The 16,773-nt window shown below is 40.0% G+C and overlaps 1 protein-coding gene across 1 annotated transcript in view; it reads left to right on the top strand.

Annotated features, from left to right (window-relative positions):
• The window catches only part of Smpx (small muscle protein, X-linked), a 55,060-nt gene extending 47,255 nt beyond the window's left edge, over positions 1–7,805 (top strand). The window contains exon 5 of the mRNA XM_013026495.1: positions 7,571–7,805. The gene's annotated coding sequence lies outside the window, so the exon portion shown is untranslated. The remainder of the gene's footprint in view (positions 1–7,570) is intronic.
• Positions 7,806–16,773: the final 8,968 nt, after the last annotated feature.

The raw sequence follows: 16,773 nt of genomic DNA, 5'->3' as shown, positions 1-16,773 counted from the left end.
TAATGTCTTCAAGTGGTAGCATTTGGCAACAACTAGCTTAAAAATTACTGGTTTGGGAGAGTTCAAGCCCCATGACTGACAAAAAAAAAAAGAGGGAGGAGGAGGAGGTAGAGGAGGATAACGACAGCTGGGTGCCAGTGGCTCATGCCTATAATCCTAGCTACTGAGGAGGCTAAGATCTGAGGATCCTGGTTCCAAGCCAGACCAGGCAGCAAAGTATATGAAACATATGATCATATAAAATAATTTTTATCTAAATGAATTCCAAGAAATGGAAACAAGAGGGTTTTTGTTATTTTGCTTTTTGTTTTGGTTTGTTTCTTTGTTGCTATATTTTAATTTCTATATCTTTTGTCTCTTATGTAAGTTTATCTGTTTTGGGGAGGGTAAGGGGGAGCTCAGAATTGGTGGGACAAAGGGTGAACAAATGCAGCAGTGATACTCACTAGATACTATGTTGAAAATGAACTATAAAACTTAAGAGGGAAGGGGTTGGAGGGAGAAACTGGGAGAAAAGGAGGAAAGAGGGGATACTGTTTAAAAGAAATATACTCATGTGACTTATGTAACTTTATGTGACTTATGTAACTTTATGTAACTTATGTAACTTTAAAGACTCTTATCTCCAATAAACTACTCTGAAAAAGCAAAAAAAATTACTGGTTTGGGGAGGGGAAAATTGAATATATTGACTTAAGCTTTCTTAATACCTCTTTAACAGCAGCTATCAAAATCAGCTCTTCAAATCCTAACAAAGAAGGTTTTCCTTTAAAATATAAGCATTAAAATAGCAAGGCCTATGAACAAAAGTGCTTTGCATGAAATGTATAATTATATAAAGAGTTCATGGAAATTGGAAAGCAAAACACTAGCATCTTAATAAACGAACCCACAATTACTCCTGTTTGTATTATTTATCTCATTTATCATTCATTATATCACAGTGTCTATAATAATTGCTAATGTGGCTGTGGCAGTTTGACTAATTGAACTCTTGTTATTGAACACTTAAATTTCTTAAAATTTTAGAGGCTTGATGGTTGCTTTTGACAAATGATTCTGATTGTATATCATAAAGTTGAAAAACATTAAATTGAACCATTGTACGCTGGAAACTATATGTAAATAGTAAACCCAAGTCATAAAGGGACTGGGAGTACAGGTCAGTTGGTAGCAGATATTCACAGTAATTAGCATGTGTGAGTTCCATTCCCAGCACTTCACAAAACCCAAACACACCAATTGTTAGAAACAAAGTCCTCAAGCTGTTCACTTATATATCATAAAGATATATAAAGATTTTTCCCATTTGGGGGGAGCTCAAGACACTTTTGGTTGAGACATCAGTCTCTTCAACTTAACACGTTGCTACCTTTAGACATTACCGAGCTCTGCTTTTGTAGGAAAATCTTGAGTCAGTATTGTCCCAATAAAGTTAGTGGTCCCTTTGAAGATAAGGAGGGCCATGATGTTCTGATGTTCTGAAATTTCTCATGGATGATGCCCTTCCCCACCAAGATATAACCAAGCCAATCATATTTTAAAATTGTTTGATAATCTTTAAGTAGCTGTACAAAAGGGTTACTGTTTCACATGTCAGTTTATAAGTACAATGCATCTTGATCAATATCACCCTCCTTTTTTGGTGCCAGTTGTGGGCTTGAACTCAGGGCCTGGGCTCTATCCTTGAGCTTCTTTTGCTCAAGGTTAGTGTTCTACCACTTGAACCACAGCACCACTTCTAACTTTTTATGACTAGTTTAGTGGAGAAAAGACTCTCCCTACTTGGGCTGGCTTCGAATTATGATGCTCAGATCTCAGCCTCCTGAGTAGCAGGGATTAAAAGTGTGAGCCACCAGCATCTAGTGATATCACCTTTAAAAAAATCATTCACCTCCAGCCAATCACAGTTTGTGCCTAAGCCTACAGCCTTGAATTCTGACTTACTATCCAATGCAAGAAATTCTCAATAGGATACATTAAAAAGGCTTCTTTTAAATTATTTTATTAATTTCTGAGATAGAGTATTGCTAGTAGCCCAGGCTGGACTCAAACTTACAATCCTCCTGCCTTAGCTTCCCAAATGTTGGGAGTACAGATGTGTGTCCACCCACTTACTATTGTCTCAATTTCTTTGAATGGCATCTGACCTACATATGCAATTGTCCTTTCCCTGAGCATCCCTCAGATTTTCCATGTCCTGCATATACTGCTAATTCAGTACTGTATTTCAGGTGTGAAATTTGCCAAAATAAACATCTTGGTTTTTATGTCTCCTGTGTCTGCCCTGCTTCTTAATAGTTATTGGTAGAAACATTCCAATATTTATTTTAGCCACCAAAAGGCTTCATGATATAGCCAAGTCAATTTTAGAAGGTGTTTCATACTTTAGGAGAAAAACTGGTCTAAGTTCTTTACTTTTTGTTATATTCACTTTGTGAGTGGCTGTTTGGGATAAAAGATATTCTGGGTTTGGTGTTGCCCAAGTACAACTAAACTGGGCATGTCCTATCTTTCTGACCACAGGCATGTGATTTTCTTTATATGCCTTAATGGTAGCTTGTACAATGTCCTCACGGTGTGGTCATGATTACATGGGACAATGTGTATGGATGTGCCTTATAACTCCAGAGGCAGCCAAAAATACTACACTTTTTTTTTTTATCACTTATGCTTCCAAATCTGAACCAGCTTGCTTTGAGTATGTGGTTGGCTTGCAAATGAAACTATAGCACAATACGGTGCCTTTCTTTCTGTTCATTTTGAGTGTCACTGTGTTTATGGTGCTATGATTTAGCACCACAAAGGAGGAAGTCATTGTTGTAACAACTCCTGAGTGTCTGGTTAAAGGACCAAATGCAGAAAAGTGTTGAGTGGCCTTTATTTCCCACATGATGTATGTGGGGCCATGGTGACTATGAGTAACACAGCTATAAATGGGTTGTGGCAAGGCGTAAACATCACATGCTCTTCAGCCTGGACTTAGGGTGACACAAGGGAGATATTTGGTGTTCTCATCCCTGCACCAGCCAAAGTGTGTGTTGTCTAAAGCTAAAGTAGAGGTTGGCCTTAAAAGTTTCAGTACAAAAATATGTAGGGTAGCTGGCAAGTGACTTTTCAGTCAAGGGTCTTACAAATGCCCCCCATAGGAGTATAGGACACAGGAGAATAGCTGACAGTTGTTCTCTAGGTTGTAATGCAGTGTGGCCCTGGAGACTGCCCAACACACTTGCATTCCAACACCCTGACAAACAAGTGTGCTTTACAACACGGGCAATTTTAGCTCTGGATTTCTTCCCATTGATTCCTATTTCTAAATTCGATCTCTGACACAGAGCAGGGAGCCCAAGACTCTGGATGCATGATTTTTTAAAAATTATGGTATCATTTAGACATTTGCAGCACACAGTGAATTCTATGAGATGAAAGATAGAGACTCTGAACCTCTGGGGCTTTGCACTCCACAAAGGATCAGATCTGATCATATCCATGAGCAAAGTTCCATGTCCAGGCTTTTCAGGCTACTGGAACCTAGAAGGGAGAGAAGGAACTGGGGAGACAGGGTGATCTACACGACAGCTGCCATGCTTCTTCCATTCCTTGGTTCTGCCTCCTGCCCAACTCCTACAAAGAAGAAAGAACCAGGCTTAGTTTTTAGATTGCACTAACTGTATAGAGTGCATGGGGGTTATGCCTGGCACAAAACTAAGCTAGAAAGAAGCCAGTGGCTCATGCCTGTAATCCTAGCTACACAGGAGGCTGAGATCTGAGGATTAGAGTTTGAAGCCAATATGTGCAGGAAAAGTTCATAAGAATCTTAGCTCCAATTAACCACCAAAAAGCTGGAAGTAAAGTTGTGGCTCAAATAGTAGACTGCCAGCCTTGAGTGAAAAACTACAATATAGCACCCAGGTCCTAAATTCAATCCCCAGTACTGGAAGAGAAAAAAAACCCAAAAGAACACTAACAGCAACAAGAGAAACCCCCGCAGAAAAACAAAACAAAAAAGCAGGTGCAATCACTATCATTTTCCCTGCCTCTATTACACACTAATGCCATTACTCCATCCTCCTTTTGGCCAGAGTTCTCCAGGCTTCTTTAGCTCTTAGTATGTCTGTTGAAGGGGAAGGGCACAGTTCCTCTAAGGTCATAATTGCCTACATGATATTTCCTAATGGAGCCACAATTTCACCTATGTTGGACAGATGGATGGTGATCAAAGTCCATATCAAGCCTATCATATAAATAGTGACCATTTCTGGGTTGCAGATGGTGCTTCCTAGTCTGAATGTTTCTCAGACAGAAATCACACTTCACAGAATATGCTTCAGTGACAATTTGCTATGGATCATCACCCCTTTTATGCCACTCAGAAAAGCCCAAGGAATGTCTCAGCTTCAAGGGCAACTTGTCACGGACCTCATACTGAGCCAGAGAGACTGGCCATATTTGTCACCAAGCACAATGATCACAGAAGTAAGATGAATAGAGCATAACCTGGCCATTATGGGGCTGCAGCAAGGACCTAGGATACAAGTGACAGCCCAGAGAGGACATAGCAAACCAAATCAGCACTCTTGATTTCCTGCAGCTCTCATCCCTTACTCATTCCTACTGCTTCATATTAAAGAATGTGAGTTTGGCTGTCCTTTCAACTCCAGTTCACCTATCTCCAGTGGTTTAACTCATCAGTCTCTAGTTCCTTGCTACGTGTCAGGTACTGTGATAGGTGATGGGATGTAAAAATGAATGGGCCATATTCATATCCTACATAAGGTTATAACCTACTGGTGGAGAGATACAGCAGGAAACATGAGAAGAAACATGAGAGAAGACAGATGATGCACACATCAAGTCATAATGGTTCAGTGCATTATATGAAGAGTCATGGATGGGTGAGATTTCAGTCAAAAGTTATAAGCAAAAAGCGGTGGGGCATGATATTCTTGTCATGTTACAAAAGCAGTTAAATAGCTCATCCAATGAACTCAGAGAGAGGATCCACAAGAGAGAATGGCTATAGATGGGACTGGCATTGCCAATCAGGGCAAGGCTGACATTACTAGCCAATAATATTCATCTCACCTAGAAGCCCTGGGCTGGGGATGAGGTGGTATCATATTTCTTTTTGGGAATTGGTGTGGACCAAAATTGTATAATTTCTTAAAACTAGGTAGAAACCATTTAATATCTATCAACAGTTGAATAAAGAAAATGTGATATAAATGGACAACACAATACTGTGCAGCCTTGGAAAAGATGGATGTTCTGTACCATGTGACAAGTTAGAGAACATGTAAAGTGAAATACCTAAGATCAACAAGAATGTATAGTATGGGGGGGAGGTTGGGGGGGAAGGCTGGGAAGGGATGTGAAGGGTAAACAAAGGAGGAAGCTGCAATGCTTGATAAGAAATGTACTCATTATCTTGCCCATGCAATTGTAACCCCTCTGTACAGTATGTTCACAAAAAATAAAAAAATAAAAAAAGAATGTATAGTATCCTTAAAAATGTGTTAAGTGAGTAGATCTCATATGTCCTTACTACAAGAAACAAATGAAAATGAAATAATAGAGTAATACACGAGGGTATGTTGACTATTAGTGATAGCATGTTATTTTGTAACCTTTACTACTTTCCTATGTTTCCTTTTGGTTCAAGAACCACACAAACTTGTCCTTGTTAGTAGACTGGAAGGAATCTGAGTCAGGAACTTGGGTTACAAATCCCCACTTTTCCATTTACCAGCTGTGAGACTTCGTATAAGTCGCTTTTGCAACCTCTGTGGATTTCATCTCACAAAACTGCTGGCATCGCAGCAATGCTATAAATGTTCAATGATACATAGAGTTTTGTGATCTTTCCAGAAATCTCTACAGACATATTCAGGAAAGCAAAGCTTTCTAAAACGTCTTTGCTGTAGGCTTCTCCTCAGGGCTCACAGGCCAGGCCTGGCCCCGTGGCTCATACTAACTGTCAGACAGACCGAGAAAGAATATTTGATTCACTAGCCTTTGAAGTAAAGAAAACCAAGGGTTGTGGAGAGTACTTATCCATAGTTTCTGCCCCAGCAGGAGGAGGATGCTTGTCTGTATGCTCCCCTCCCCCACCATTGGTAATGAAAAATTGTAAGTGAACTGCTTCTTAGAAAAGCTTCAGCCAAGGAAAAACACACAAAGAAGAACACTAAATGTGTCAATAATGTTTTTAAAAAAATACGCCAGTTACAAGAGTTGTGAAAACAAATGGCACTGTGTCAGCTATTGCTGCATAACAAACTACCCTCAAATACTTCATACGAACATATGTGTGTGTGTGTGTGTGTGTGTGTGTGTGTGTGTGTGTGTGTGTTACAGGCTATGGATTTTTTTGTGCTTAGATTATCTTGGCTAGGCTCACTTACAAGTCTTCAGCTCAACTGGAAGTTATGCACTAGAGTGCCCCTGGTTGAGGCAATTTGCTGAGATGTTCTGTTCCATGTTTCTCAAGTTTCTTCTGGGATCAGAGGACTAGACTGGGCATGTCCTTGTTAAAGCAATGACAGAGATATAAGCAGGTCGGCAAAAGCAGGTAATACTTCTCAAGGTATGGTCTCAGGACAGGCATACTACACTTCAGCTTCATTCTGTTAGCTGAAACAAGTTATATCGCCAAGGACTGGCAATTATAACCCATCCAATCACTAGAAGGGAAACTACAGTTACATGGCAGTGGCAATGGATATAGAGAAGAGTTGATTGGAGGCCTGGATGAAAATTTGTCTCAGAGATGGTTTAACATTTTACTTACTCCTTCATTGTATAGCCCTTCCTGATTCAGTTTTTAATTATTTAAACCACTAGACCCAAAGTTGATGATCATAGTTCACTTTATATTCATGAAATCAAGTAACTGCAAATAAAAATGGGGTATCATATGCCATTTACCCTGTATAAATCATATGAAGGTATATAAGTTGTCCCTAAAAATATCTCAGGAAAACTATGGGCTGGTGGCCTGGATCAAATGCTATAGCACCTACCTAGCAATCAATCACAAGGTCTTGAGTTTAAACTTAAGTACTATAAAAAACTAAGCTAGTGATGAACTTAGAGGACTCTGGATTAAGTGCAGAAAGACTAATGTAGGGACACTGGATTAGTTCAGAAAGATTAATGCAGTATGATCTCACTTGTTTATGAAATACAACAGTGTCGAACTTACACAAGCAGAGAGTAAATGGTGGTTGCTAGGGGCTTATAGGAATGGGGAAATAATGGTCAGAGGGAGCAGAATTTCAGTTAGATATGAGGAATACATTCTGGGGCTCTACTGTAAAGCATGGTACCTATAGTTAATGATAATGTATTGTATACCAGAAAATTGCTGAGAGAGAACATCTTAAATGTTCTAACTACAAAAAGAGTGTGAGTTGATAGATATGCTAATTTGCTTGATTGAATCATCTCATGAGGCATGCATATATCAAAACATCACATTGTACATGATAAATATATACAATTTCTGTTAGTCATACCTTAATAAAACTCGGGAGAAAAATTGATGGTTTCTTTGCTTTTTCTTTTGCAGGCTTGATGTGAAGAATTAAGGCAGAAGAGAATGGACTCAAATGAATACAGCTCACTAAAATTTTTATATATTTGTATGAAGCTCCCTGAATTACCTGAGACTCTAGTGGAAATGAACTGCTTGTACATTTATATCTCTTCCTTCTAGTTGGCTGCATTTATCAATTTATCTTTATATTTGGCACCTCGTAGAGAAAACAAGTCCATAAGTTCACCATCTGGAGGGTGTGGCTTTGAGGGGGATATGACAAATGTGCAAAACAGGGATTTTCCTGAAAAGTTATCTAAGCTACTTCCCATAGTTTTTTGGTCAATTTTTGGAATATATTTTAATTCTTCACCTTTCAAATCGTGTCAATAAACTTTTTATGAGTTCAAATAAATATTTGAGGAAATATAAAATATGAATTTAGTCTAAATTGATTTTCATATCTTCAGAGAGTTACATATTCTCAAAAATAGAGAGAAATAAGATGTTAGAGGCAAATTCTGTATTGTCCTAAGAGAGAGCTTTTCATTCTGAATTACTGGGTACCATGGCGAACACTATGGCTGACTGATCATTGTATATGAACCTAAATATTGCTTTGCAGTTGGGTATTGCTGGTATTCCTTCTCCAAGGATGACTTTTATGGTTAGTGCACTTTACTTTCACAGAAGGCTCAGAAATTCCCTTTACCCAGATGGAATAGAGTTCTTTATAAGACACAATAAAGGAATGCTGAGAGATTAGAACAAAATAGACAGGCTGATCATATGTTAGCTGGGCAGTGGAAAATGAAATATGTCTCCTGTTAAGATGGAGAGTCTCTAGGTAAATTCAATCAATGTCCAATGCTATCATGAACCAAGAAAAATCATGCAAGTAACTGCAAAATATGAAGGCATGAGGGACCAGATTATCAAAGACCACTTTGTTTGAAAAGCAAGCATGTTTCCTGTCTGGTACGAAGAGACCTCTATATTGTCTCTGGGGCTAAATGACTTTTTTTTTGCTTTAAAGTCAGCCATTATAAAAAACAAATCCAATGTATTTTTTGAATATCTCAAGTGTAGATAATGCTCTCAATTTTCTATTTTATAGATTGATTTCTAGAATGAAGAAGTTGCCCTCACCTGTGACTGAACACAGACTTGGTTGATGCCTAATGAATCAGTGGCTTCCTAAAGGGAGGCCATCTGGTTGTAGGTTCCAGGCTATGGTTGATCCTGGTCATCTCTGTCTAATATATACTTATGGGAAGGAAACCATCAATCAGGGCAAACCATACTAACATATACTCTGCCAGCAGATGAGGGTCTCTAAATAACTTGGCACTAGGTTTTCTCTAGCTGTCTGATTCCTGCCTAACTTGTGTGCTTGTATAGTGTTATAAGATCTACCTCAGCTGGGCATTGGTGGCTCACACCTGTAATCCTACCTACTCAGGAGGCTGAGGGCTGAGGATCATGATTCAAAGCCAGCCTGGATAGGGAAGTCCATGAGACTCTTAGCTCCAATTAACCACCAGAAAACTGGAAGTGGTGCTGTGGCTTAAAGTGGTAGAGTACTATCTTTGGCAAAAGAGCTCAGGGACAGTACGCAGTCCCTGAGTTCATACCCCGTGGCTGACAAAGAAAAGTATCTACCTCAGTGTTCACTTTGTTTAAATTATCAGTGTTCAGTTTCAAAATTAAGATCTGGTTTAATGTTACAAAATTTTTCTTCATATTCTAATAAGTCTCCCAAGACATATTTGCAGCGTAATACAGACCAAAGTCAGGATACAAATTCAATGGATGTTTGAAAGCTTTAAATGTAATATAAATTTTATTTTATTAAAGCTCAAATTCACTATGTATAAGATTTAAGAAGTTCCACATTCCTACCATTCACTGGACAGTACATACACTGTAATATAAGAAGTGTCTTAAATTTTGATGAAGTTATAATCCCCCAAATTCACACATTTCACACTAAGTACCTCTTTTAAAAATTCACTCATTGTGGGCCGAAGATATAGCTCAGTGGTAGAGTGCTTGCCCAATGTACATAAGGCCTCTGAACAGCACTGAACAGCACTGAACAGCCTTAGTAATCCCATAAATTAGCCTGGTATGGTGCCTTGCACCTGTAGTCCCATCTAATCAGGAGGCTGAGGTAGGAGGATCATTAGAATCAAGGATTTGAAACCAGCGTGGGGAACAACGCAGTGAAACACCAGTCTCAAAAGCAGCAATAAAACAAACATATACATCATGTTGAAGCAGGTTTATTTGTCATATGGGGTTGTAAACAATAGTCAACCATGCAACTTCTCCACTGAGGAGAAATAAGGTTTAAGTAGTTGGACGTTCATTGGGAGAGAAAAATAAGCTAGAAACAATACTGTTTTGAACAAGTAAAGTGAAAGGTAACCAAGATTTTGTGTTTGTGCTGTTAGGGGGACTATTACCACTATACTTTAAGGTATGTAAGTACAATATTTACTCTGTTCAAAATCCCTGGATTTTTACTATGTAGTAGGATGTATGGCAAGTACTGGGAGAAACACAGCAAATTCATCTGGCCTAAACCAACTCCCCATGGGCTTTACCTCACTCCATGGGTTCTTTGGATGCTCTGCTTAAGATAGTGAAAGGAAAAGGCCCTTGCTGGGTCTAGGATTGTGTGGGGCACTTGGAAAGCTTCTCTCTTTAGAGCAAAAGCCATCAGAAATGAGCCATCTCAGCCACTCATTTTGCATGATCTTTGCATTTTGAGAGCACAAATTGGAAGGTAATCAGCTTTGTTTCCAAGATTACTTACTGGGTAGCTGAATGGCACTGTAGTATTCTAGAAGTTGGACCCAGGGCATTGGGGATGATAATTATCCAAATGAACACCTCATTTTTAACTGGAGCAGTTAACAGATTTACAAAAAGCCTCCCATTATGATTAGGCCCCAGTAAGGAACACTACTAATTTGTGTCATCCTGTGAAATCCCCTCTCCTACATTCTTGGGCTGACCTAGAATTAGGGTTTCCCCATTGGGGATGAAAAAAAGCTCATTTAGATTCAAGGACTACAGGTTGATCAATTAAAATGGGTTCCCTTTGAAGGCTTGTGGCATTATCTTATTGCTTTGCAATCTAGCTTGAAATAGAAACTGCATTTAATGTGGTAATTGATGTTCGCTTGGGACTTAAACCTGATGCTGAACGTATGTAGCAATGTGGCCCACTGCTAGTTTTCTTTGCCTCACATACTATTAATGAAATTTCGGTACTACTTCGAAGTTATACATTATAACTTGAAGACACAATCATGTATTCGTTCAACAAGCCACACATAGTATATTCACTAAGGGAGACAGCAATCCATCAAGCTTGTTGCCAGGCTAAGCAAACCCTTAGAGCTCATGTATTGAGTTCATTTTCTCTCTAGGCAAATGACCGAACTTGTTTAGATCTTGCACTGAAGGAAATCACATTGTCAAAAAAAATATATGCCGATTATAAAAGAGGGGATTCAGCCATAAAATAAGATTACAGCCCTAACAACATCATCACCTAAAGGTGTTCTTCAGAGAAAGAAAAACAGCCTCAATTAAACAATCATTTCCAGATTCTGAGATGCTCTTGGCCTTCCATCCTTCACCTCTATGCTTGTTTATTAAAAGAGAAAAATCAATCCTTTAACATTTGACTTCTCCGAAGCTAAATAATTTAGAGAGCACTGACTAGGAGAAATCACACTATCAGATATCAAGGCTTTTAAAAAATATTATTATTATTTTTATGAGCAGCTCTTTCCTGGTTCAGCAAAGATACATTAATATGCAGATTCCAGAGGGAAGGAGATTTTCCCTTGGGCTTTAAGTGCTTGCAGATGAGGAGCTGCAAAGCGAACACAGGTCTGCACTCTGAAACCTAATTTGCAACTCTGATTGACAGTGGAGAGGTAAGATGAACAGAGGAGATGCACACAAGTTTTGCCTCAATGTGTGGGTAGCTGACCAGCTCTCTGAATTAAAAAAAAAGGGGGCTCTAGCTATGGTGCACTAGACAAGTTAGGGTCCTGGAGAACATTCTTTTCACAAGCATTTTGGAACCCACCAATGTGTAATCGAGCCACCCACACAAGCCTCCCTGCTTTCTCGCTAATAGGAAGCTTTAGGCAAAAAACCCCCCAACAAACCAACAACAACAAACAACAAAAGCAAAACCAAACCAAACAGGGAAGGCTTCATTCTTGATTTATGACTTTGTTTTGCTTTATTTTACACCATGTCTTTAGGCTCTGGCCACACACAAAGATGCTTAGGCTTAGTCTGTCTTCACCCAGCCAACGGGTGAATTTTCCCAAATTCAGTGAGATCAGTGAGTATCAAAAGCCAAAAGAGACATTTCAACTTGTAGGAGAACAAATATCCATCAAAACCTTGGAATCTGTGCTTAGTATCAGAAAGCAGGCATTTGCTTGGTGGTTGATCCAAACTCATTTATGTAGATCTAACTTTTCTTTCTTTCTCTTTTAAAAATAAAGCATCCATTAGTTGTACAATGGGGTTTCATTTTAACATGCTCATCCATGCATACAACGCATCTTGATCAGAGCCACCTTATTGTATTTCTTTGTGGTGGTACTGAGACCTGAACTAAGGGCTTTACATTGTTGTTCAGTTTTTGTTTTTTGCTTATATCTGGTACTCTACCACTTGAGCCATACCTCTAGTCCATCATTTTGCTAACTGGAGATAGAATCTTTTCTGCCAGGGCTGGCTGGTTCCAGCCTTGATCCTCAGATCTCACGTTGCATTTATTCATATTTGCAATTTTAAAAAGCAGGAAAAACATAGCTATCTCTAGTGATAAATAATAATAGTATATAGACCAAGATTCCTAAAGTCTTGAACAAACACAACATGTGCACACACACAAACCCCACGACCCTCCAAACTTATTTTTCAAATCTTGATTTCATTGCCAGGCATCATTGCTGTGCTGCCCCAGGAGGGAGGAAGTAGGAACTCCATTTAGGACACACACACACACACACACACACACACACACACACACACACACACACGCATGCACGCACGCACGCATGCACACATGCACACACACACTGAATAGGAGGAACTAATCAGGAGAACTGGCTCTTTGTGAGAGAACCCTCTGGAACCCTCTGGACTCCAAATTCTGTAGTTAGCCCTTGGTTTACAGCAGGGCTCCTAACCAACAGACTGCCCATTTTGGCATCACTTTGCTTACTGCTTGCTTATCTTCTCAGATTTTTTCTCAACACACACACACACACACACACACACACACACACACACACACACAACCTGGGAAAGGGAATTGCTTCCTTTGGTGAATAGCATTTTCTCAGAGAGCATGCTTCTACAAGAGGCTTTACCAATATCTGCCATTTTAGACACATGGGTTCTATTTGGCCCCAGATACCAAACAATAAAGCCTATTGCTGCCTAGAAAATAAACCGTGGGAATTGGCATATTTTCCAATGTGAGGTCATTGAGAACAGTGCTGCCAATGGCCCATTGAATCCCCCAGACCTTTCCTTTAGAGGCCAAAGAGAAGCAATGATCTCTAACAGACGCACCATTAGGCAAGACCTACATCTGAAAGCTTTGTTGATTCAGACACTCCGTAATGAAGTTGTGGGCCAGTGAACCCATTATCTACAATCAAACACGTCCCTAATCAACGCTTAGGCAGATAAACATGTGACCTCATTGTTTCCACCAAAGGATGATTATATAATAGTTTTTGGGTATTGTGATTATTTGCCAAGTTTTGATCCCACTAAATAAGCTTGATTCACTTGATGTGGTGCTGGGAGTCTGATTTTAAGGACAACAAACCCTTCATCATGAGGTCTGAGGCCTTGTATCTGATTATTGGTGGACTAGGACTCTACAGGAGCCAAACACAAGGTGGGAGGGTCACGGGGCATTCAAAGAATGACTGGGGTGGGGGTGGGTGGAAACAACTTTGGTATCATGTGACTTTACATCAAGAAAGATATGTCAAAGCATCTGCTTTTTGTCAGTCATAGGGCTTGAACTTGGCCTGGGTACTGTCCTTGAGCTCCTTTTGCTCAAGGCTAACATTCTACCACTTGGTTACAGCTCTGTTTCTGGCTTTTCCCGTGATTAGTTGGAGATAGGAGTCATACAGACCTTTTTGCCCAGCCTGGCTTTGAACTGAGATCCTCAGATCCCAGCCTCCTGTTTAGTTAGGATTACAGGTGTGAGCCACCGGTGCCTAGCAGCATCTGCGTATTAAACTGCAGAGTTTTCATGCTGCATAAGAGATAGTAAAGAGAAAAGAGTGTGTGGGAGGGAAAAAGGAAGAGGAGAAAATAGAGGAAGGGAGGATGATTTGCTCCTAGGGTCAGCCCTTTGGCTGGAGATGAAAGGTTTGGTGGCTTCTCTTTGGTCTAGCTGAGCAATGAAAGCCTATCTGCCTTATGCACAATTGAACACTCATCATCTATTTTCTTCTGAAGGGTAAAAAGGATGCCCAAGAGCTTCCAAATACAGGTGGAGAAGCCAAGAGAGGACTAGGGTGGCTTGGGACATCTAAATGTCACATAGTCTGGATGTTCATGTGTCCTGGAACTGCCCTGGGGTGACTCAGGCACCAGCCTGTCCTTAATCCTTTATTTACTCGCCTTACTGCAGTGAGATTAGCACGGAGCAGTCCTGTGTGGCTGGGCCCTCCACCTGCTTTAAGCTAGCATTGATCAGCCTGAGCTGCGAGTCTTAAGGATGCCTCTGAGTGTTCTCACCCTGTGACCTCCAGGCACATCAATAGGCCATGAGCCCTGGCCCAGCTCAGGGCCAGTGCCATTGCATAACAGATGATTGTGTTTTCCTGATGCTCTGACAGACATATTTCTCTCGAAATTTGAGTATGTCCAAAGCTTACCATAAGGGCTATATTTGATGACTCATGAAGGCCTGTTTTGTAAGAAAAACCAGCCAACAACGATGGAAAATTAGCTTATATATCTAGTCACTGAAGTCATAGCTCAAATCCTTTATGCTTAAATGTCTCCCATAGTTTGGATTCCCTTATCTAAATCAGAAGTTATTATGATTTAGGCCAAAGTCCAGGACAGTTGTGTGTTGTGGCTTCTTAGTTTGCTTTCCGCAGCCACAGACTCTGAGATTAGGATTCAGGCCACTGTAGCTTGTTTGAACAGGGAAGGAAACATCAATATGGGCTTGGGAGGGTGAAGTAAGGCATAGAAAGACACTCTTGAGCCACGTAGGTCTATGGGCACTGGAGCTAGATGTGGCAGGGTGGGAGGCTCTGGGAGTCTGAAGAGACTTAGATTCCACGTGAGTGAGAGCCAAGGAGCTAAGCTATTTATGCACTGACTCCATTCCTTTGATTGAGGACTATAGGAGAAGGCAAAATGCACTTTGTAGGCCAGGAAGGATCTCAGGTAAAGGAATAAAGTGCAGGGGTGGGCAGGAAGCTGGCTCATGTGTGTTTATAATAGCAGATCATGAGTGAGCTTCGGGGCCCATTATGGCTTCTGTGAATGAGAGAGGTGGGGAACAGACACAGTGAGAGATACAGAGAGAGATAAGTTATAGAATACACATTGTATTCAAGATGTAACTAGCTAAATATATATCAGGAACACTTTATATACTTGAATTCAGGAAACGAGTCAAAATGAATCATTCCTCCTATTTTCCTTTGAAAATAGTTTACTGAGAAGCCTAACAGCTGCTGCCTAAGGAAGTGGCATACTTGGTTTCTGTTCTTCCTACAAGAGTGTCCACTTTGAAATAGTTGGAGGATCAAGACAATTTCAAAAACAGAAATTGTATAGAATATCCTGTTACCTAATATGATTATGAATATCCATTTCCTCCTGCATATTTTCCAAATTACATTTTTTTTCTTTTTCTTATTTTGTTGAGTCTTGGGATTTGAACCCAGGGGTTTGTGTTTTTGAGACAGACATTCTACCATTTGAACCACATGGCCAGATTATTTTTGCCCTATTTTTCATGTAAGATCTCAGGTTTTCCCCAGGGCTAGCTTTGTGCCATGCTCTTCCTATCTATGTCTCCTGTGCAGGTGGAACTACAAACGCATATAACCACACTGGCTTGAGACGAGGTCTCATTACTTTTTGCCCAGGCTGGCCTTGAACAATGATCTTCCAGATTTCCACCTCTGGAGTTGCTGGGATTATAGGCATGTACCATCATAACCAGCTCCAAAATTACATTTAATATCAACATAATACAGATAAATCTAGGGAGACATACATGCATCTTTGAATGTTTAATTTTAGACAATAACATTACATAGTTAATGTTGCTGGCTCTTCATAACAATCAATATAAATAATTACCATCACTATAAAGGTTTCTTTGAGTTTTAAAATAGATTTATCACTAGTAACACAATTGATCAGGCCCAAAGGTCTCTTTCCTGTAAAAGCAGTATGTTTTCATCTCTTTGAAATGCTGCAATGAAATATACACATGGTTAAATCCATAGCACCAAATCATCCCAGGCTGTCCTTTACTCTTCTTTGTGTAAGTCATTTGCAAAGCTGTCCATGAATTGGGGCTTAAGTATCAGTTCAATATGAAAGCATCCTTGAATAAATTGAAGGAAAAGAGAGAGAGAGACAGAGAGAGAGAGAGAGAGAGAGAGACAGAGACAGAGACAGAGAGAGACAGAGACAGAGACACAGAGACACAGAGAGAGAGACAGAGACAGAGAGAGACAGAGAGAGACAGAGAGACAGACAGAGACAGACAGAGACAGAGAGGACTTGAACATAATGTGTAATCAATAGTAATGATTTGGTAGTCTGCTAATCTCTACAGTGAAAATGGAAAATGAGGTCATAGCAACAAAAAGGATTTGGGAAATGAAACCATCAGTAATGGAAATGTGGTTGGGTAGAGCATTCTCTGATGTCCTGGGAAGCCCTGAGGTCAAAGGTGGCAATCAATTTTTTTTGAGTACCTAAAATGCCTCAGTGATATGGGGGAATATGGAATAGGTACTTGGAAGGTAGAGCTAGAAGAACTGCAGTCTGAGGAAGGCCCCTTCTCCTAAAAACAATACTAAAGGAAAAAGGGCTAGCGGCATGGCTTTAGTGGTAGAACCTGAGTTCAATCACCAGTGATGGGTGGCATTGGGAGACACAGGGGAGACTGATGAAAGGGGTGA

The sequence above is a fragment of the Dipodomys ordii genome, unplaced genomic scaffold (genome assembly GCF_000151885.1).
Source record: "Dipodomys ordii isolate 6190 unplaced genomic scaffold, Dord_2.0 Scaffold94, whole genome shotgun sequence".
NCBI classification, from domain to species: Eukaryota; Metazoa; Chordata; class Mammalia; order Rodentia; family Heteromyidae; genus Dipodomys; species Dipodomys ordii.
This window is presented reverse-complemented; position numbering and strand designations above follow the sequence as displayed.